The following is a 21,213-nucleotide window of genomic DNA, read 5'->3' on the forward strand; positions in this document are numbered from 1 at the left end:
CCCCGTGCTGAACTGAGCACCCTCCTGTGGTGACAGCACCACGTCAGCCCAACTCCTGGCACCCCACCCCCACCTCCCGCAAGCCCCAGCTGGTGTCACGGTGCCCCGGTGCAAAGGTCGGGGCCATGCGCTAGTTGCAGCTAGAGGTGAGCTGAAATGAGTCTAGCAATAGCCAAAGGTAAAAATATCTGTTGGGGCAGATCATACCCCAGACTGAAGTGGCCCAGCCAGGAACTGACAGAGCTCAAATGTCGCTCAGACTTGCTGAGCAAGGGTGAGCCTTTGAGATGCTGGGTGGCCTGGGTATTTGTACTGGGGCCCAAAAGCCAGGATGCCCTGTGCTCTACCTTGTTAACAATTCACTGGGGGGGGGGGGGGGGAAACTGAGACACATGGCAAGGAAGTGACAGGCTGAGACCATAGGGTGAGTTAGGACTTGAACCCAGGCCTCCAGTTCTATATTTGCACCACTAGATTAAATAATCTTATCTCTGCCCTTCCCCACCTCAATTTATGAGATAGCTGCACACTGCAGTATGTACCCCCCACACATGGACAAACCCCCCCACCCTCTGCCTATGTTGATATTTACCTGCCATGGAGAATCCTGTCACGGAAGCTGAAAGAAAGCAAAGACATGAGGTAAGTCTCTGTCCCTCTGGCTGGACGTTTCAGGAATCTCCAAACACTGGCTGATGTAAGCAGTGGCCTCAGCTGCACGTCATATTTCAATGACTCTAGCTCCTGACTCCCAGAGGGTGGATTTCCTGCACCGACAGGAGAGCCCCTGATGTTAGTACTGGTAGCATCTATACGGAAGCGCTACAGCTACCGAGTTGCCACTGTAATGTTTCAAGTGTGGATGAGCCCTAAGTAGCTGGCAAAAGAGAAGACCTGGTGAGCGACGTCAGAACCAGTGACACTGCACCAACCCTTCCAAACCGAGCCACCTGCGCCTCCGAAGGACCCCCACACCCTGCTCCCCTCCAGCCTGGCTTCCCCCAACGTGGAGTGTGATAGCCCCACACGCTGTGTAATGCAGTGCTAAACTGTATTATACTGCTCAGCCACTAGGTGGTGAGGTGTGTAAAATACCTTTTTTAAAGCTAACCTCAGCCATATCTGGCAGAGCATTAAAGGACCCTGATGTGTAAAAGCAAACTCTGTGACCAGTCCATGTCTGGTACAGAAAAACATGACAGTGTCTGGGAGTAAACAAAGAACAAAAACAGAAGGAACAAAGCTACAAAGGTTGCAGGATCTCGTCACCAGGCCACTCTTCAGTGCCCCAGAGAACTTCAGCTTTCACAAACCTCACCATGGACGCACTGGAACCAAGATTTCACATTGCTGCCAAGCTGCACAAAGACACTGGAGAGCTTTAGTATCGGCTACGGGAAGGAGGCAGAGCATATCTTTAAATCCTTTCACGTTCCTGAAGCAGTCACAAAGGTGACTATGAAAGGCCTCTGGCTATGTTTGCTGCATACTTTATATCTCAGAGAAATGCGGCTTATGGAAGAGCTTGTTTTCACCAGATAACTCAAAAACCCGGGGAAAGTTTTGAATGTTTTATAAAAGCTCCACATAGATAGGCTAAAAACTGTGATTTTGGGAATGCAAAGTCTGAAAATATCACAGACAAGCTGATTACTGGGCTAACAGATAAAATCCTTTCACAGCAGCTACAACTGAAGAGAGATTTAACTCTAGCCCCAGCTGTTCAAACAGCAAACCAGTCTGAATTAGTCAAACAACAGAACCAAAGGCAGGAGCAACTTGAAAAACATGAAACTAGCTTAGGCAATGTCTACACTAGCACTTGCTGCAGTATAACTTATATCAGAGGGCAGCCGTGTTAGTCTGGATCTGTAAAAGCAGCAAAGAATCCTGTGGCACCTTATAGACTAACAGACGTTTTGGAGCATGAGCTTTCGTGGGTGAATACCCACTTCCTCAGATGCATGTAATGGAAATATCCAGGGGCAGGTATATATATGTGTGCTAGCAAGCAAGCTAGAGATAACGAGGTCAGTTCAATCAGGGAGGATGAGGCCCTGTTCTAGCAGTTGAGGTGTGAAAACCAAGAGAGGAGAAACTGCTTCTGTAATTGGCAAGCCATTCACAGTCTTTGTTCAATCCTGAGCTGATGGTGTCAAATTTGCAGATGAACTGAAGCTCAGCAGTTTCTCTTTGAAGTCTGGTCCTGAAGTTTTTTTGCTGCAGGATGGCCACCTTAAGGTCTGCTATAGTGTGGCCAGGGAGGTTGAAGTGCTCTCCTACAGGTTTTTGTATATTGCCATTCCTAATGTCTGATTTGTGTCCATTTATCCTTTTCCGTAGAGACTGTCCAGTTTGGCCGATGTACATAGCAGAGGGGCATAGCTGGCATATGATGGCGTATATTACATTGGTGGATGTGCAGGTGAATGAACCAGTGATGGTGTGGCTGATCTGGTTAGGTCCTGTGATGGTGATGGTAAACATCACAGGACCTAACCAGATCAGCCACACCATCACTGGTTCATTCACCTGCACATCCACCAATGTAATATACGCCATCATATGCCAGCTATGCCCCTCTGCTATGTACATCGGCCAAACTGGACAGTCTCTACGGAAAAGGATAAATGGACACAAATCAGACATTAGGAATGGCAATATACAAAAACCTGTAGGAGAGCACTTCAACCTCCCTGGCCACACTATAGCAGACCTTAAGGTGGCCATCCTGCAGCAAAAAAACTTCAGGACCAGACTTCAAAGAGAAACTGCTGAGCTTCAGTTCATCTGCAAATTTGACACCATCAGCTCAGGATTGAACAAAGACTGTGAATGGCTTGCCAATTACAGAAGCAGTTTCTCCTCTCTTGGTTTTCACACCTCAGCTGCTAGAACAGGGCCTCATCCTCCCTGATTGAACTGACCTCGTTATCTCTAGCTTGCTTGCTAGCACACATATATATACCTGCCCCTGGATATTTCCATTACATGCATCTGAGGAAGTGGGTATTCACCCACGAAAGCTCATGCTCCAAAACGTCTGTTAGTCTATAAGGTGCCACAGGATTCTTTGCTGCTAGTATAACTTATGTTGCTCAGGGGTCTGAAAAAGCCCCCCATCCCACCCGAGCAATGTAAGTTACATTGATCTAAGCACCGGTGTGGACAGCGCTATGTGGGCAGAAGAAGCTCTCCCACTGATGTAGCTACTGCCGCTCACGGGGTTGGAGTAGTTAAGCCAACTGGAGAGCTTTCCCGTCAGCTCAGAGTGATTACATTAGAGAGCTTACAGCAGCACCACTGCATCGCTGCAACTCCTCTGCTATAAACTCTCTAGTGTAGCTGTAGCCTTAGAAGCTATAAACAGATATTTGAATGGTAAAACCCCTGAGGCCAGGAGACAGAACACCAGACTAGGAGGGAAAAATCCCGGCCTACATGCACAGAGAAAATGCCCTAGCCCAAAAGGTGATGCATGTCCAGCCAGAGGCACACGGTGTAATATTTGCATGAAATATGGACATTTTGCAGCTGTTTGCAGCACCAAAATAGTTATGGAGCTGACTCAGATTACAGACAATCAAGAGCTGTTGTTTCTGGGATCCATCACGTGTGATGACATAGAGCCTGGCTGAAGAGTGAAACTGAATATTCATGGAAAGACAATTGACTAGCAAATTGACTCAGAAGCTGATGTCTCAGGCATCTCAGAAAGGACTAACAATCCCCTTCAACCCCTCCCAGAGCTGAAGTCACCTGACACAGCTGTGACTAGCCCTGGAGATATTCTGAACTGCATGGGCCAGTTCACCACAGAAACAACTTACTAAGACTAAAGCTTTGCATTCAGAGTGCATAGGATCAAAGAACCACAGATCAATGATCTCAGCCGCAGTATGGCAGCTGGATAGGCTTAGTGAGAAAGGTGGAAGAACTCACTGGATGATTTGATGATATAACACAAAGTCAGCCTGTGGAACTGTTTGACAGGGGGTGTTGTGAAGGCCCAAACTCTAATAGGATTCAAAAAAAGAACTAGAGAAGTTCATGAGGGGATAGGTCCATCAATGACTATTAGCCAGGATGGGAAGGGATGCAACTGCTCTGAGGGTCCTTAGCCTCTTTTTGCCAGAAGCTTGGAGTGGACTACAGGGGATGGATCACTTGATGATTGCCTGTTCTGTTCATTCCCTCTGAAGCATCTGGCATTGGCCACTACTGGAAGACGGGATCCTGGGCTAGATGGACGATTGCTCTGATCCATTATGGCTGTTCTTATGTTCTTGTGATGTTGGGCTTTTGAAAAGAGATCCAGTAAAAATCAATTTAAGAGACAATGCTGAACTATACAGTGTACAAACACTTCTGCTAGAGAGACCTTGAAGAGACTAGCTGCAGATTTATGGAAATTCAGCGGCTGTCATTACCCGGTTATCATGGACTATTTTTCCAGGTATATAGAAAAGTACTTGAAAGACATGTCACAGTTCTTTCCTGTGGCTGGTGTAAAGCAGCAACTACAATTTCACCTGAAATTAATTGAGTCAAATGGCTACATCAGGAGAAGCAGAATTTATTACAGTAACGCCTCCTTCATATTTATCAATTGGGCAGTAGGTAGTGATATGTTCGACGGTTTGTTGTGGGGAACCACATTCACACACTGGGCAGTCCTTGATTTTCCATTTGTGCATTAGATATCCGCATATACTATGTCTGGTTCAAATTCCATTCAGAGTTATCAAAGATGACCATGGAAGGTCAAACCCAGGGACCTTGTGTGTGGGATCTGGCAGAATGTGCTTCTTTTTAAGAGTTGTTTAGTACAATCTGCTTTCCAAGCCTCCTTCTGATCATAGTCTGATTGTATGAGGCTAAAGGAACGTTCCCAGAAAGGCTTGCGGGACTAAGGATGTTGTGGGGTGGGGGAGGATGGCATTGTTAAAGTCTTGGTGAAAGGAAGACATCTGTTTTCCTGGATTCACTGTACTTCATGGAGTGTTGCAGCAGTTCAGTGTATTGGCAGGGGAGCGATGTTAGACAGGACAGGTAGCCATGGTGTTGGAGTGGACTTAAGGGTTCCTGTGATGCATCATATCACTGTATTTAGCTGGGTATTGTGGCAAATTGCCGGTACTGTTATGCTGGGTCTCGCGCTTTCTCTTCCTTGGGGAAGGTTCAGGGCGCCATTGCTTGCCTCTGAATCGGTATTTTAATTACCCCACTAGTGTCCTTGAGGAGGGGAGTGGAGAGGGAGGGACCTGGGCCTGCTCTCTTCTCCAGGTCCCAACCCAGGGATCCTGAGGTTTGTGGTGAACCACTTGAACTAGCGGTTCCTTCCCCTGGGCTACTTCCCTCTCCTGCCCTTCAGCTTGTGAAGGGGCTTCTTGCCCTCCTTCCACATAAGCCAGGTGCACCTTACCTAGGGTTTTTTTGGATTTCTCAGCCCACGGCAGCACTCCTCCAAACTTTCCTTTTGGTCTCTCTTCAAAACTGTTCTCTGCTCCAACTCCTTCAAACTGTTCTCTGCTCCAGCCAAACCTTCCTGCTCCAACTCCCACACTGGCTGACTGAAGCAGGGGTTTTATTCACATGACTGACTGCTGGTGCTCTAATTGGCTTCAGGTGCTCTAGTTAATCTATAGCAAACCTTCCTCTCCTTGCAGGGAATAAGGCTCCCTGCTAACACTCTCCTACTGCCCTCTGGCCACGCTGTAGCACAGTATCCACAAGTCTTGTATGGCTGCATCTGCTCCATTCTGGTGCACAATATTCAGCTACTGAATCTACAAGTGTTCTTGCAGATGTTCGCAACACTGATGCTAATGCACCTCAGATTGCACTGCTACTTCCTGGATTATGTTGGCTCTTGTTTTTATCTTTGTAGCTACCTTCTCGAAGGAATGGAAGGTGCCAGTGCGGTCAAGTTTCACTCTGAGATATGTTGGAGTGTAATCATGTTGCACATTTTCGCCACAGAAAGCTACTTTCACATAGGTTTTCGCACTCTTATAATCAAGATGAAATGCATTTACTATTGTTTTTCTAGGGTTTGGTTTGAGCTTCCATTTCTGGAAATACTGGTCCATATTTTGGAGTCCCTCAGTTATTTCTTTCTCAATGTCATGGAGGTTTGATGTTTGGATCGTCATGGCAAGATTATCTGCATATCTAAATTTTTGTGATTTAGTTGGAGGCATGTCACTTACGTAAATATTAAAAAGTGTTGGCACAAGTAAAGAACCTTGTGGTAGCCCTTTGTTTATGATATGTCTTGACCTTGTCTTATTACCCAGGTACACCTGTAGGCATCTGTTACTCAGCATGGTCCACAGCAAGAGAAGTGTTTGGTAGCAAGGTATAATTTTAGCAAGTCCTAGGATTATCGAGAGACTGAAGTGAACTTTTGCTTTCTTTGGTATTCCAGAGCAACAGACCGCAATTCACTGCAGCAGAATTTGTCATTCCAAACTAAATATGATTTTAATGTTATCATGAGCCACCCACATTACCCAAAGCAAATGCAGGGGCTGCTGAGAGAGCTGGACAGACAGCCAAGAAAATCCTACAGCAGGAAGATACATTCCTCGGTCTACTGAGTTACAGATTAACACCAATAGCAGCTGCTGGATATAGTCCAGCAAAACTCCTGATGGGAAGAAAACGCAGAATGACTGGTGCAACTCTTGAAAAGAACCAAAGGGGCCAAACATGAAATGAGTCACCAAATAAGATAAAAAATGCTAAACTGAGTTTATTGTAATGGCATTGGGGTGAGGAATTGTTAAATGGGACCCTACCCCACCCTAAGTTATCTCCATGGGAAGCCACCCATCTCTCACCAACCCCACCATTACCCAGAGGAACAGGCTGGGCATGGTGCACTGTCTGTGGGAAGGGGAGGGACACTAGTAACTCCAGGGGATTTCCTTCCCTCAATTTACCTAACGAGGCTACACCAGCAGCACCTTGCCTATGGGACCCCAGAACACCCTGGGATTTGGTTGAAGCCTGCAACCCACTTACTCATCATCCTCCCTCTTGTGGGACCTCACAGCTGCTCGTGAGACCTCAGGACTGAACCTGAACAGTGGAAACTATTGCACAGGGGCTTCCAAATTGCCTTGTCCCCTCACCACAGTACCTCCTTCCCAGCTTCTCCTCTTATCCATGTCGGGTCCATCTGCGACCTGGAGTGCTCCCGCTCAGCTACTAGATAGATTCCCAATAAGTACCATTCCCCTAACTGGGGTAGTAGCTTTTAAGCTATTAAAAAGGGCACACACACAAAACGCCAAGTCAAATACAGCAGATTTATCTCTCTCAGGTATAGCCTGAAAATGGGAGAAAACTTTTTAGCAGGCTACAGAATACACTAAGCAGCTGAAAGATTTTAAAATATACTAAACAAATCATCACACTGCGGCCTCTACCTGGATGGGAAGCACACTGAACTATTTACTCTGTGTGTACACTTACAAACCAACACACTTTCAGCAGTCACAGTCTCTTCTCTGGGGTGCTGTGATTTGGCTGTTTGGTTTGCTAGCGCCAGAAGGGGGTGTGATGTCTCATCCACTGGGTTATGGTTTCCCTTGATGTTCTACACAAATTATTGCAGCAGTGTCCAGACCTCCTCCCATTTTTTTTTCTTTTTGTGCCAGCGGAGGGGTCACAAACTCCCGCCTGCGGGCCATAAGCTGTCCGAGGACCTCCCCACTGCGGAATGGGGAGGAGAGACTCAGGCAGCCAGGCTGCTGGCAATGTTCACTACAGGTGCCGTCCTCTATAGCTCCCATTGGCTGGAGGAGAGGGACAGAGATACCACCATTAGTTGCCGGGCAACGTCAGCCATGGAGGCAGCATCACTTTTTCCCACAATGAATATAAACAGGTCAAAATACTAAACACAACTGTCTGATGAACACCTTGCTGCAATCCTGAAGGTTTCAGCTGCTCAGTCACTGAGGCCAAATATCAGCAAACTGACAGAACTGAAGCATTGCCAGGTGTCTGGCAAAGACTTAAAACTCGGAGAAGTACTTGTGGCTTCTTAGAGACGAACAAATTTATTCAGGCATAAGCTTTAATGGGTTTTAGCCTATGTGTGTGGGCGGGGAGGTAGGAGGCAGTTACACTGTGTGAATTCCCCTGCTCACCCATGGTTTGTATTTTTTTTGCCATGGTGACCATAGTCCTCTCTCAAATGGGATGTTAACTCAAATTAGGAACCTTCAATTCAAGCCAGCAGCATCTGCACATGGCAGTCAGAGTGCAGCTCTTTAGTGTGCTCTGCAATTTACACCCCCACAGCTGGCTCTTGGCAGAGTGAATCCTTCCAAAAATAGGGGAAATAGGCTTTGAAAATAGGACCACTGGAATTCAGTCAAGAAGCCAGGATTGTGGGTGAGTTAATAATTGGTTTGGATTTCACTGAGGCTAATAAGTATGTAATGAATCAGTGTAATGATAGTGAATGAATTCTTCACCAGACTCGGGGGCCCAGCAGTGCTGCTCTCAGATCAAGGGAGAAAATCTGAACTTTCTCAGTGATGAGCTCTTCTTTCACAGCCCAGTGACAGAGCCATCGTCTCTATATGTGGGCTCACAAAGTCAGTTGCTGGCCCTCTGGAGATGCTGGTGGATGCTGAGAGGGAGCTGAGATTTGTAATATTAACTTGTCTTTGTCCTCCAAGCTCCATCAGTGTTGGCCTGAGTCTGAGAAGGGCTGCGTCTGTGGACAGCACATTTCATGGCTGAATGTGGCCCCAGTGGCTGTCTTTGGTTGTGCGTTGTACAGCACCAAGCACAACAGCAGTGCTGAGGGGCACTAGGCTGGGAGTGATGAGACCTGGGCTCCATTCCCAACAGCTGCTATCACATCCCCTCTCTGTGTCCCTATTGCCTCTCTCTATCCTCTCCATTTAGACTGAGCTCTTGAGGGCAGAGACTGCCTGTCGCCCTGCCAGAGCAAAGCTCAGCACCACAGGGCCTTGAGCTCGGCATACAGTGCTGCTGTAACATGAATTCTTGTGTTTGCATAATAAATAATAATTAATATTTAATAATTTAATAATATTTGATATATTTAATAGTTAATAATAATAATTAAGAAATAGAGCCTCAAACACTGAACAAACATGGTAAGAGCAGGACAGGAGTTAGGTCATTCAGGGAATCCTATGTGCAGTTCTGGTCACCCACATGCAAGACAGATGGACTGAGAGGGGACTACGTGTAGAGAAGGGCTGCCAGGGTGGTTGGAGGATGGAAGCTGGTCGTATGAGAGGAGCCTGGAAGAGCTTGGCTGGTTTATTTGGCACAGCAGAGGCTGAGCAGGGATCTAGTTGCTCTGTATGAATCCATTGTGGGAATGCCAGGGAGGAAGAATTGCTACTGAAGCCAAACGACAGGCATAATACCCTTCTTGGGTGCTGGCTGGTGAGTCTTGCCCACATGCTCAGGATTTAGCTGATCGCCATATTTGGGGTCGGGAAGGAATTTTCCTCCAGGGCGGATTGGCAGGGGCCCTGGAGGTTTTTCGCCTTCCCCTGCAGCGTGGGGCACGGGTCGCTTGCTGGTGGATTCTCTGCAGCTTGAGGTCTTCAAACCAATGTTGAGGATTTCAATAACTCGGTCCTGGGTTAGGGGTTGTTATAAAATTGGATGGGTGGGGTTCTGTGGCCTGCCTTGTGCAGGAGGTCAGACTAGATGATCATATTGGTCCCTTCTGACCTATGAGTCTATGAGTCTATGTTGGCCCAAGAAGAAATGGGAATAAACTGTCCAGGAGTCACAATAGGCTGGAAATGAGAAGAAGGTTCTGGAACAGCCTCCTAATGGGTGAAGGGAGAACGCGCTAACTCACATGAAGATGGCGCTTGATAAGTGTGTGACTGGGATTCTATAACATGCCCTGTGTCCCATGTTCCTAAAGAGACCAACCAAGGGTGGCTGGGAAACACTTCCAGGAGTCAGAGACATGCCAGTTTCGTTTTACTCTTTTAACACTTAACAAAAGTTTAACTAATTTTTTTGTAAAATTGTATGTGCAGCTAGATAGATCCTGGTACCACCCCCTACTCTAACTGCTAGACGCCACTCCCCTTCCCAAGTCAGGAATAGACCCCAGGAGTCCTTGCTCCCAGGACACAGCTCTGCCCTGTCTGACGGGTGGGGCTGGGGAATCACAGGTTGCCCCTAGGGCTATTCAAAGCCAGAGCAAAGGGAAAACGCCACTCACCCCAAAGCCAGGCCAGGAGGATGGGGATCCTTGTGTTCCTGGCTCCAGTGCAGGCAGCCGAGCTCCTGCCAAGGAGGTGCCTGGCTGGGAGCAGGAGGTACCCGGGAAACCCCATGCTCCTAGCTCAGCCCTTGTGGGGCAGTGTGGCCAGGGGTTAGGGCAGGCGATCGTCCTTCTGAGAGTGGCAGGCTGAGCTCCGTGTGATGGTCACAGGCTGGGAGGCTGGGGAGATGGGGCAGGCACCCAAGGGGGCAGGGACCCAAGGGAACAGGGGGTGTGACAGACCTCTCATTGCAGAGACCCCTCCCTCTGCACTCCCCTGCAATGACCCAGTGGGTGTGTGTGACTGAGCACACAGAGGAGAAGTGACCCTTGAACTCTGTGCTGTGCTGTGCTCTGTGCTGTGGTTTTATTTATATCATTGGATTGTGAAATATGTGTTCCCGGAATATGCTGGGCAAACAAACCCCTCTTGGCACAGCTGGTTCTGGGACACATGGGGCTGAGGGGCTGTTCCTGGAGCTGGTTTACAGGGAGTCAGCAGAACTGATCTACGGAGGCCTGGTGGACACGGGGCAGGTGCACGGGTTGGACTGAGTGTGCGAACAGGAGCCCATGCAGTTAAAGTGAGCTGAGGGCCATGTGGACGCCCTTACTCCAGTTGAGTGAGGCTGAGGCTTGGTCTTATCGACACGTAAAGCTTAGGTTCACCCAGCTTGGAGGGATGGATTAACTATGGCAATGGCGAAGCCCCTTTCATTGCTGTAGAATCTGCATCATGACACCACAGCAGTGTAGCTGCAGCAGTGATCTGTGCCACTACTGCAGTTGTGGTGTAGACACAGCACTTGTCTGCCCAGAGAAGGGATATCACTGCACTGGCCTCTCCCCATGGGGACACACCCGTGTACCTAGAGCAGGTCCATTTGCACCTGAGATTATGCCCAAGCCATGTTCCCATGTTATCATCTTCGCAAATCCTGAAAGGATGCTACCTCCTTGCAGATCGAGCATTACGCCGCTGAGTCTCTGGCTAGCTCCTGAAGGCTCGGGGTGGATGTTTGGTCTATGCCCATCCTTGGCGATCTCAGTGGAACAGGGAAGTGTTTGGCATCTAGGTGATCACTCTCTGCTTAGCAGATCTCATTGGTAAACACGCTTCATAATTCATTGGTCTCCTGTCCTGAAACTGAACTGAGAGCTGATGGAGGTGGGTGCTGGGTTCGGCTTCCAAGGTCCTCATTGTTGATATGATCTTGCCCCTGCACATGGAGCAGCTGACAAAAGTGACAAGAACTGAGAATATTCCCATAGGAAAATGGCTAATATGAGCTTTATACCCTAATCTGAGATAGAGTCAGTGCCTATCTGTGTAGCTGAGACGTGCAGCTGCCAGGGGTGCGGCTGTTCAGAGGTATTCACTCTGACACCCCTCCCAGCCCGTTCCAAAGCCTGGTGCAGACAGCGCTCTGACAACTCACCCTGCACCGCGTGTGCTTCCCCCGGGCCTGGCCATGCCCAGATCATACATGTTTAAAGGGCTCTGCACGGCGTGCATGAGGGTTTACAGCTGGGCTAGTTAACATCTTAGCTGCCCAGCCTCCAACTGCGCCTACTGGCCTGGTGTGGACAGGGCCTGTCATAAACGGACAGTTAAGAGTTAATGGAATAGAAGTACTTCCTATCTCTTTTGCCTGTAAAGGGTTAACAAGATCAGTGAGCCTGGCTATCACCTGACCAGAGGACCAATCAGGGGACAAGATACTTTCAAATCTTGAGGGAGGGAAGTTTGTGTGTGTGCTGTTAGTTTTTGGTGGTTGTTCACTCTGGGGGCTCAGAGTGACCAGACGTGCAAGCAGGTTTCTCTCCAATCTCTCTGATACAGGCTCTTATATGTCCAGAATAGTGAGTACTAGGTAGATAAAGCGAGTTAGGCTTATTTTTTTTTCTTTATTTGCAAATGTGTATTTGGCTGGAAGGAGTTCAAATTTGTATTTTGCTGAAAGGATTTTAATTTGTACTTGTATACTTAGGCTGGGAGGGTATTCCCAGTGTGTATAGCTGAAAGACCCTGTACCTATTCCATTTTAAATTTACAAAGATAATTTTTACTGTTTTTCTCTCTTTAATTAAAAGTTTTTCTTGTTTAAGAACCTGATTGTTTTTTTTTTATTCTGGTGAGACCCCAGGGGACTGGGTCTGGATCCACCAGGGAACTAGTGGAGAGAAAGGAGGGAAGGGGGAGAGAGGTTAATTTTCTCTCTGTGTTAGGATTACTTTCTCTCTCAGGGAGAGTCTAGGAGGGGGAGAGAGAAGGAGGGGGGAAGGTGGATTTTCCTCTCTGTTTTAAGCTTCAGGGAGTTTGAATCACAGTGATCTTCCAGGGTAACCCAGGGAGAGGAAGCCTGGGAGAGGCAACGGTGAGGGAAAGGGTTTACTTTCTTTGTGTTAAGATCCAGAGGGACTGGGTCTTGGGGGTCCTCGGGCAAGGTTTTGGGGGGGACCAGAGTGTACCAGGCACTGGAATTCCTGGTTGGGGGCAGCGCTACAAGTACTAAGCTGGTAATTGAGCTTAGAGGAATTCATGCAGGTACCCCATCTTTTGGACACTAAGGTTCAGAGTAGGGAATTATACCATGACAGGGCCAAAGAGCAGCCCCGAGTGGTGACTCTCCACCTGGCAGCAGGGAGATATGGGACAGGTGTACGGGTTGGACAGAGTGTGCAAAGATCAGCCCATGAAGTTAAAGCTACGGTGAGGGCCGTGTGGACACCCTTACTCCAGTTGAAGGGAGCTGAGGCTTGGTCTGGTTGACACTTAGGTCGACCCAGCTACATCCCTCAGCGGGGTGAAAAATTCAGACCCCTGGAGACATGAATAAGCTGATTTAAGCCCTGGTGTAGACACCAGAAGGTGGAACGAAGAATTCTCCCATCGGCCTGGCTACTGCTGCTTTGAGGGGTGGATTAACTATGGCAATGGTAAAGCCTCTTCCATTGCTGTAGTGTCTGCATCACGACACCACAGCAGTGTAGCAGCAGTGCTGAGCTGTGCCACTGCTGCAGTTGTAGTGTAGACACAGCCCTTGTCTGCCCAGGGAAGGGGCATCACTGCACTGGTCTCACCTTGTTGGGACATTCCCGTGTACCTAGAGTAGGCCCATTCATACTTGAGCTTATGCCCAAGCCAAGTTCCCACATCATCATCTCTGCAAGCCCCAAAAAGATGCAGCATCCTTGCAGATCAAGTGTCATGCGGTTCAGTCTCTGGTGAGCTTCTGAAGGGGCTCGGGATGGATGTTTGGTCTATGCCCGTCCTTGGCGATCTCAGCAGAACAAGGAAGTGTTTGGCATCTAGGTGATCACTGTCTGACTAGCATTTTTCATTGGTAAACACGCTTCGTAATTCATTGGTCTCCTATCCCAAGCTCACACACGTTTAAAAATCTCCGCTTGGCCTGCATGAGGGTTTACAGCCAGGCTAGTTAACTTCTTAGCTGCCCAGCCTCCAACTGTGGCTACTGGCCTGATGTGGACAGGGCCAAAGAGGAGCCCCAGTGGTGACTCTCCCCCTAGCAGCGGGGAGATATGGGCTTGAGCCTGCCCTGGGGTGGGTGTTTCACACATTTATTCCCCTGCTGGGAGCAGAGTGAGTAGGGGAGGGGGAGACCGGTGCAGAGGACACAGAGCTACCAAGGGAGTCCAGGAACAGGAGCCAGCTGGGGGATGGGCAGCACAATGGCAGGGAGCCAGGAGGCTGGAAAATGGTCGGTTGCCCTGGGGCTGGGGGGAGCCGTGTGAACCCCTCACCCTCATCCCCTGAGTCTGCACGAACTGTCACAGCACAGGGACAGGCCCATGGGCAGCTCCATGGAAACCAGGGCTCAGTGTGTAGCAGGGTCACTGGCACAACGCTGGGTGCACGAGGGCCGGACTGGGGCCCAGTGAGAATCTGCCCTATGTTTGGATAGAGCCGTGGGGTGCCCCCTGGAGATGGTGAAAAGTGTGCCCCCCTCCCCCCGAGTGCTGAGCTCCCATCTGCAAAAGTGTCCACCAGAGCTGAGGGGTCAGGGCCAGGGGGTGAGGATAGTTAGAGCTGGGGGAGGGAGCTCCTCTGTGGTAGGACTGAACAGCTGAGGCTGGTTACTATAGTGATGGGGCAGGTCTGGGGGATGGGACAGAGGCACTCACAGAGTTGGGGGGACCAGGGCTGGCCCACAAAATTTTGGCACCTGAGACTGGAAGCCATTCCCCCTCACTTTGGCTAAAACTTTGAAAGGTCTCAATTCTGCCTTCTTCCTGTTCTACTCTTCTCATGGTACTGCTCTGCTACCTACCTCAACAAAGGAGAACTAACAACTTAAAGTGCCTTATTCAAAAGTGTTAAGTAACACTTAACTTTCAAACACCTGAACAGCAAGTGTAACTTGTCTTGTCTGCATAGTAAACACTGGCATTTTTATCTGTTTGAATAATCAAAGTGGTGCTTTCTGTGCCTTTTTGGTTGCAAAGATTTGAGTTGCTTCCTGAAGGTCCACAGTCTGGGCCAGCTCATGCTCCAGTGAGATGGTTGCAAGGCCGACCAGCCTCTCTTGTGTCATTGTGGAGCATAGATGTTTTTTATTAACTTCAGCTTTGAGAAGCTGCATTCTCCACTGGCAACTGTTACAGGAAGTGTTAGAAGTATGCACAGAGCAACAAAAGCATTTGGAAAGAGGGTGGTTATCGTATTTCATAGAATCACAGAATCATAGAATATCAGGGTTGGAAGGGACCTCAGGAGGTCATCTAGTCCAAGCCCCTGCTCAAAGCAGGAACAGTTACCAACTAAATCATCCCAGCCAGGGCTTTGTCAAGCCTGACCTTAAAAATCTCTAAGGAAGGAGATTCCACCATCTCCCGAGGTAACCCATTCCAGTGCTTCACCACCCTTCTAGTGAAAAAGTTTTTCCTAATATCCAACCTAAACCTCCCCCACTGCAACGAGAGATCATTACTCTTTGTTCTGTCATCTGCTACCACTGAGAACAGTCTAGATCCATTCTCTTTGGAACCCCCTTTCAGGTAGTTGAAAGCAGCTATCAAATCCCCCTCCTCATTCTTCTCTTCTGCAGACTAAACAATCCCAGTTCCCTCAGCCTCTCCTCAAAAGTCATGTGCTCCAGCCCCCTAATCATTTTTATTGTCCTCCGCTGGACTCTTTCCAATTTTTCCACATCCTTCTAGTAGCGTGGGGCCCAAAACTGGACACAGTACTCCAGATGAGACCTCACCAATGTTGAATAGAGGGGAATGATCACGTCCCTCGATTTGCTGGCAATGCCCCTAATTATACAGTCCAAAATGCCATTAGTCTTCTTGGCAACAAGGGCACACTGTTGACTCATATCCAGCTTCTCGTCCACTGTAACCCCTAGGTCCTTTTCTGCAGAACTGCTGCCTAGCCATTCGGTCCCTAGTCTGTAACACTGAATGGGAGTCTTCTGTCCTAAGTGCAGGACTCTGCACTTGTCCTTGTTTAACCTCATCAAGTTTCTTTTGGCCCAATCCTCTAATTTGTCTACATCCCTCTATATCCTATCCCTACCCTCCATTGTATCTACTGCTCCTCCCAATTTAGCGTAATCTATAAACTTGCCATCCTCCAGATCATTAATGAAGGTATTGACCAAAACCAGCCCCAAGACCGACCCTTGGGGCACTATGCTTGATACCAGCTGCCAACTAGACATGGAGCCACTGATCACTACCTGTTGAGCCTGACGATCTAGCCAGCTTTCTATCCGCCGTATAGTCCATTCATCCAGCCCATACTTCTTTAACTTGCCAACAAGAATACTGTGGGAGACCGTATCAAAAGCTTTGCTAAAGTCAGGGAATAACAAATCCACTGCTTTCCCATAATCCATAGAGCCAATTATCTCATCATAGAAGGCAACTAGGTTAGTTGGGCATGACTTGCCCTTGGTGAATCCATGCTGACTGTTCCCGATCATTTTCCTCTCCTCAAAGTACTTCAGTATTTACTCCTTGAGGACCTGCTTCATGATTTTTCCAGGAACTGAGGTGAGGCTGACTGGCCTGTAGTTCCCTGGATCCTCCTTCTTCCCTTTTCAAAACATGGACACCACATTAGCCTTTTTCCAATCATCCAGGATCTGCCTGGATTGCCATGAGTTTTCAAAGATAATGGCCAATGGCTCTGCAATCACATCCACCAACTTCCTTAGCACCCTCGGATGCAGTGCATCTGGCCCCATGGACTTGTGCTCGTCAAGCTTTTCTAAATAGTCCCAAACGACTTCTTTCTCCACAGAGGGCTGGTCATCTCCTCCCCATGCTGTGCTGCCAAGTTCAGCACTCTGGGAGCTGACCTTGTTCGTGAAGGCAGAGGCCAAAAAAGCAAGAGGGGAGGATGAGCAGCGAGTTATCTTAGGTGCCTATACGCAAATGCAAGAAGCCTGGGAAACAAGCAGGGAGAATTGGAAGTCCTGGCACAGTCAAGGAATTATGATATGACTGGACTAACAGAGACTTGGTGGGATAACTCATATGACTGGAGTACTGTCATCGGTGGATATAAACTTTTCAGGAAGGACAGGCAGGGCAGAAAATGTGGGGAAGTTGCTTTGTATGTAAGAGAGCAGTATCACTACTCAGAGCTCCAGTATGAAACTGCAGAAAAACCTGAGAGTCTCTGGATTAAGTTTAGAAGTGTGAGCAACAGGAGTGAAGTTGTGGTGGGAATCTGCTATAGATCACCAGACCAGGGGGATGAGGTGGATGAGACTTTCTTCTAGTAACAAACAGAAGTTACTAGATCACAGGCCCTGGTTCTCATGGGGTCTTCAATCATCCCAATATCTGCTGGGAGAGTAATACAGAGGTGCACAGTCAATCCAGGAAGTTTTTGGAAACTGTAGGGGACAATTTCCCGGAGCAAATGCTGGAGGAACCAGATAGGGGCAGAGCTCTTCTAGACCTGCTGCTCACAATCAGGGAAGAATTAGCAGGGAAAGCAAAAGTGGATGGGAACCTGGGAGGCAGTGACCATGAGATGATCGAGTTCAGGATCCTGACACAAGAAAGAAAGAAGAGTAGCAAAATATGGACCCTGGACTTAAGAAAAGCAGACTTTGACTCCCTTAGGGAACTGATGGGCAGGATCCCCTGGGAAGCTAATATGAGGTGTCACGGAGTGTGGGGAGTCCAGTCCTGCACCCCTTTTCCTGGGACCCACAGTTACTCTCAGCCAGCCAGTAAAACAGAAGGTTTATTGGACAACAGGAACACAGGTTACAGCAAAGCTTGCAGGCACAGTCAGGATCCCTCCATCGAGTCCTTCTGGGCTTTCAGGGTGCTTGGATCCTAGCCAGGATACCCTGAATTCTGCCCACACAGCCCCAAGCCCAAACTCAAACTGCTTCCCTCCTGCCACTCCCTTCCTTTGTCCCCCTTCCCGGGCAAAGCTGTTGACCTTTCCCCTCCCTTACCTAGCTCAGGTTACAGGCTCCAGTATCGTCCATCCCCTAAAGTCCTCCCCTGCTCTCCCATTCCCCACACAGACAGCCCCTACTCCATCACATGAGGGGGCAAGGAGTCCAGCAGAGCTGGCTGTATTTTAAAGAAGTCTTATTGAGGTTGCAGGAACATACCATCCCAATGTGTAGAAAGAATAGTAAATATGGCAGGTGACCAGCTTGGCTTAGCAGTGAAATGCTTGCTGGTCTTAAACACAAAAAACAATTTAAAGAAGAGGAAGATTGGACAAATGACCAGGGAGGAGTATAAAAATATTGCTCAGGCATGCGGGAATGAAATCAGGAAGACCAAATCACACTCGGAGTTGCAGCTAGCAAAGGATGTTAAGAGTAACAAGAAGGGCTTCTTCAGATATGTTAGCAACAAGAAGGTCAAGTAAAGTGTGGGCCCCTTACTTAATGAGGGAGGAAACCTAGTGACAGAGGATGTGGAAAAAGAGTAAATTTGTATCATCTGTAAACTTTGCCACCTCACTATTCACCCCCTTTTCCCAACCATTTATGAAAATGTTGACCAGCAGAAGTCCTAGTACGGATCATTGGGGGACACAGCTATTTACCACTCTTCACTGAGAAAAATAACTATTTATTCCTACACTTTTGTCACTCATGGAATGACTAGAAAGGGTTAAACAGCTTTCAGGATGAATGGCCCAAAGCTCACCGTAGACAAGTATGGGAATGAGAATTAGGGCGATTCATGCTAAATAGGCTAGAACTTTGAAATGCAAACCTATCTTGTTAGAAGTAATATTCATTGTGTGTATCTTAGATGCTACCCAGAAACAGACAGTTCTTGCCTGTCACTATAACTATTGATTCAGAGATCAAAATGGAATATTAACATTTGGATGAATCTTGGGTAAAATAATGTCATTGTCTATATGTCTCTTTGAGGTCTGTAATAGACTGCCTAATGGATAAATTGCCCTGTTAATTTGTGTAACTAATTACTGATGGTATTTAGAAAGGAAAAGGTTATATCAAAATGCTGTTGTTTAACCAGGCCTGTGTGGTCAAGTGGTTGCTAGAACACTGTATAAAAAGCCCTTGAGTCCTGATTCTGTCATCCCAAATCTGTTTACGTTTCATCAGAGGAAGTTTGAGTCACAAGACTGAGGTCCCAGTTACCCTTAGTTAATAAAGGATGGCTGTAGCGTATATTTGGGTAAGATCTGAAACATTCATTAACATTCATTAACCTGGGAGGTAATATGTCCTGTCCTTTGGGATTGGTAGAACCTTTTCCTTTATATGATTAAATAAGATTTAGAGAAATTTTCATCATATTTGATGTGGGTTCCTGGATGGAGTCCTGAGGCTGGATCACTTTAAAGGAACTGTGTTGTTTGGACTTCTGAGTAACAGTAAGGTAATAAAGAAACTGTTTTATGCTGCTTTGGTGAATTTAAGTATTGGAATATCCACCAGCTTTATGGGGATTGTCTGCCCCATTCTTTGCAGTTCTCCCTGATTGACTGACCACAGCTGGCTCCCCACTAGGACCCCGGTTACACCTTGTATTTATAAAGTTTCATCCAGTTATTAATATGTCTGTTTCCTTCTGTTTGGAATAAAAGTCTATTTACAGAAACAACTCATCTTTACTAGTTTGCAGCGTATGGTAGCTGGGGCTGACATCATTCATAGATAATAGCAATAGGTGCATTTGCAATGTTATAGTAGTACACACATGGCACTCATTACAAAGTTCATACTGGGGTGCAAAAAAAATCAATGTCAGGCACACCACACAATAGCAACACAAATTACTGTGACTTGTTATTAAAACAATGTTTCAATGCCTCTCTGAGCCCTATAGCTCCCCACTGAGCGATTCTTACAGTCCTGGGATCTGACTGCTCAAATCAACAGACAGCCGTCCTACCTCCACTCTCCGCCCTGGTGAAAACATTTCCCCCTTTGATTCACAGATAGTATGAAGCGCACAGCAGGCAGCTATCACTACTGGGCTATTTATTTTCATTGGGGTCTAACCTAGTGAGTAGTCAGAGCCACTGGACTTTCAAGCAGCCAAAGGCACATTCAACTGTTATTCTGCCCCTGATGAGCCTGTAGTTGAAGTGCTCCTTGCTGCTGTTGATGTGGCCAGGATATGCCTTCATGAACCACGGGATTAAGGGGTAAACTGGTTCTCCCAGGATCACTGCTGGCATTTCAACATCCCTAATGGTATCCTCTTGTCTGGAAAAAAGTCCCTATTGCAGCTTTCTGAACAGGCCTGTGTTCTTAAAGATGCTTGTGTCATGCACCTTCCCTGACCACCCCACATTGATGTCAGTAAAACGTTCATGGTGACCCACCAGCACTTGCAATACCATAGAAAAGTAGTCCTTTCTGTTGATGAAGGCAAGGTGGTCTAGTGCCAAAATAGCGATATGCATGTCAGCTATCACCCCACCGCAGTTCGGGAACCCCGTTGCTGAAAAACCACCCAGTATGTCCTGCACATTTCCCAGAATCACAGTCCCTCATAGCAGGACACGATTAATGGCCCTGCACACTTGATCACAGCAACCCCTAAGGTGGATTTCCCAACTTCAGAATGGTTCCTGACTGATCAGTAGTAATCTGGCGTTGCAGGCTTCCCACAGCAATTACCACTTGCTTCTCCACTGTCAGTGCAGCTCTGATTTCGGTGTTGCTGTGCCAGAGGGCTGGAGCGAGCTCTGCACACAATTCCAGGAATGTGGCCTTGTGCATCCAAAAGTTCTGCAGCCACAGCTGGTTATCCTATACCTGCATAAGAACATGATCCCACCAGTCAGTGCTTCTTTCTCAGGCCCAGAACCGGTGTTCCATTGTTTGCAGCTGCTCTGTGACTGCCAATGATAAACGTGAATTGTTTCTTTCCATGACGCATGGCAAGCCAATCTGCAAGGAACTGTCATATTCCGCATGGCTCTGGAAATAGTGCAGGATTAGGCATGTTGTGCTCACAATGCTCATCACAATAGTGCAGATCTGTGCAGGATCCAGTCTTCTCACAGAGATGGCGGATGTGCAGGCTTGTGGGGCTTTTGAAAAGAGGTGTGAAACATTATGGGATGCAGATAAAATATTGGATGGAGAACACTGCATCATGGGACATTGAAATCATGTTCCCAGTCACCTCTCAGACCCTTCCCAAAACACCTTGTGCTAGATGGTGGTAAGTTGCACAGTGGGTGCACTGCTCTGTGTGTCGATGCAAGTACTATTAGTGAGGAGGCACATCGATGACACAAGGAGTGTAGTATGGATATGCAAAAGTGATTTAATTACTGTGGCAACTGTACACTGAGGTAACTTAGGTTGACTTAATTTTCTAATGTAGACTTCTCCTCCTTCTTCTTTCTCCAGCCTGGCCAGTTCTAGCTTTGCAGTTGTTTCGCTGGCAGTCATATTCATGCTTTACTGTTTCTA

At 47.6% G+C, this 21,213-nt stretch overlaps 1 protein-coding gene across 1 annotated transcript in view; it reads right to left on the reverse strand.

Moving 5' to 3' along the window:
- LOC115641316 overlaps positions 1–21,213 on the reverse strand; it is a 627,798-nt gene that overhangs the window by 562,048 nt on the left and 44,537 nt on the right.

The sequence above is a fragment of the Gopherus evgoodei genome, unplaced genomic scaffold (genome assembly GCF_007399415.2).
Source record: "Gopherus evgoodei ecotype Sinaloan lineage unplaced genomic scaffold, rGopEvg1_v1.p scaffold_34_arrow_ctg1, whole genome shotgun sequence".
Lineage (NCBI taxonomy): Eukaryota > Metazoa > Chordata > Testudines > Testudinidae > Gopherus > Gopherus evgoodei.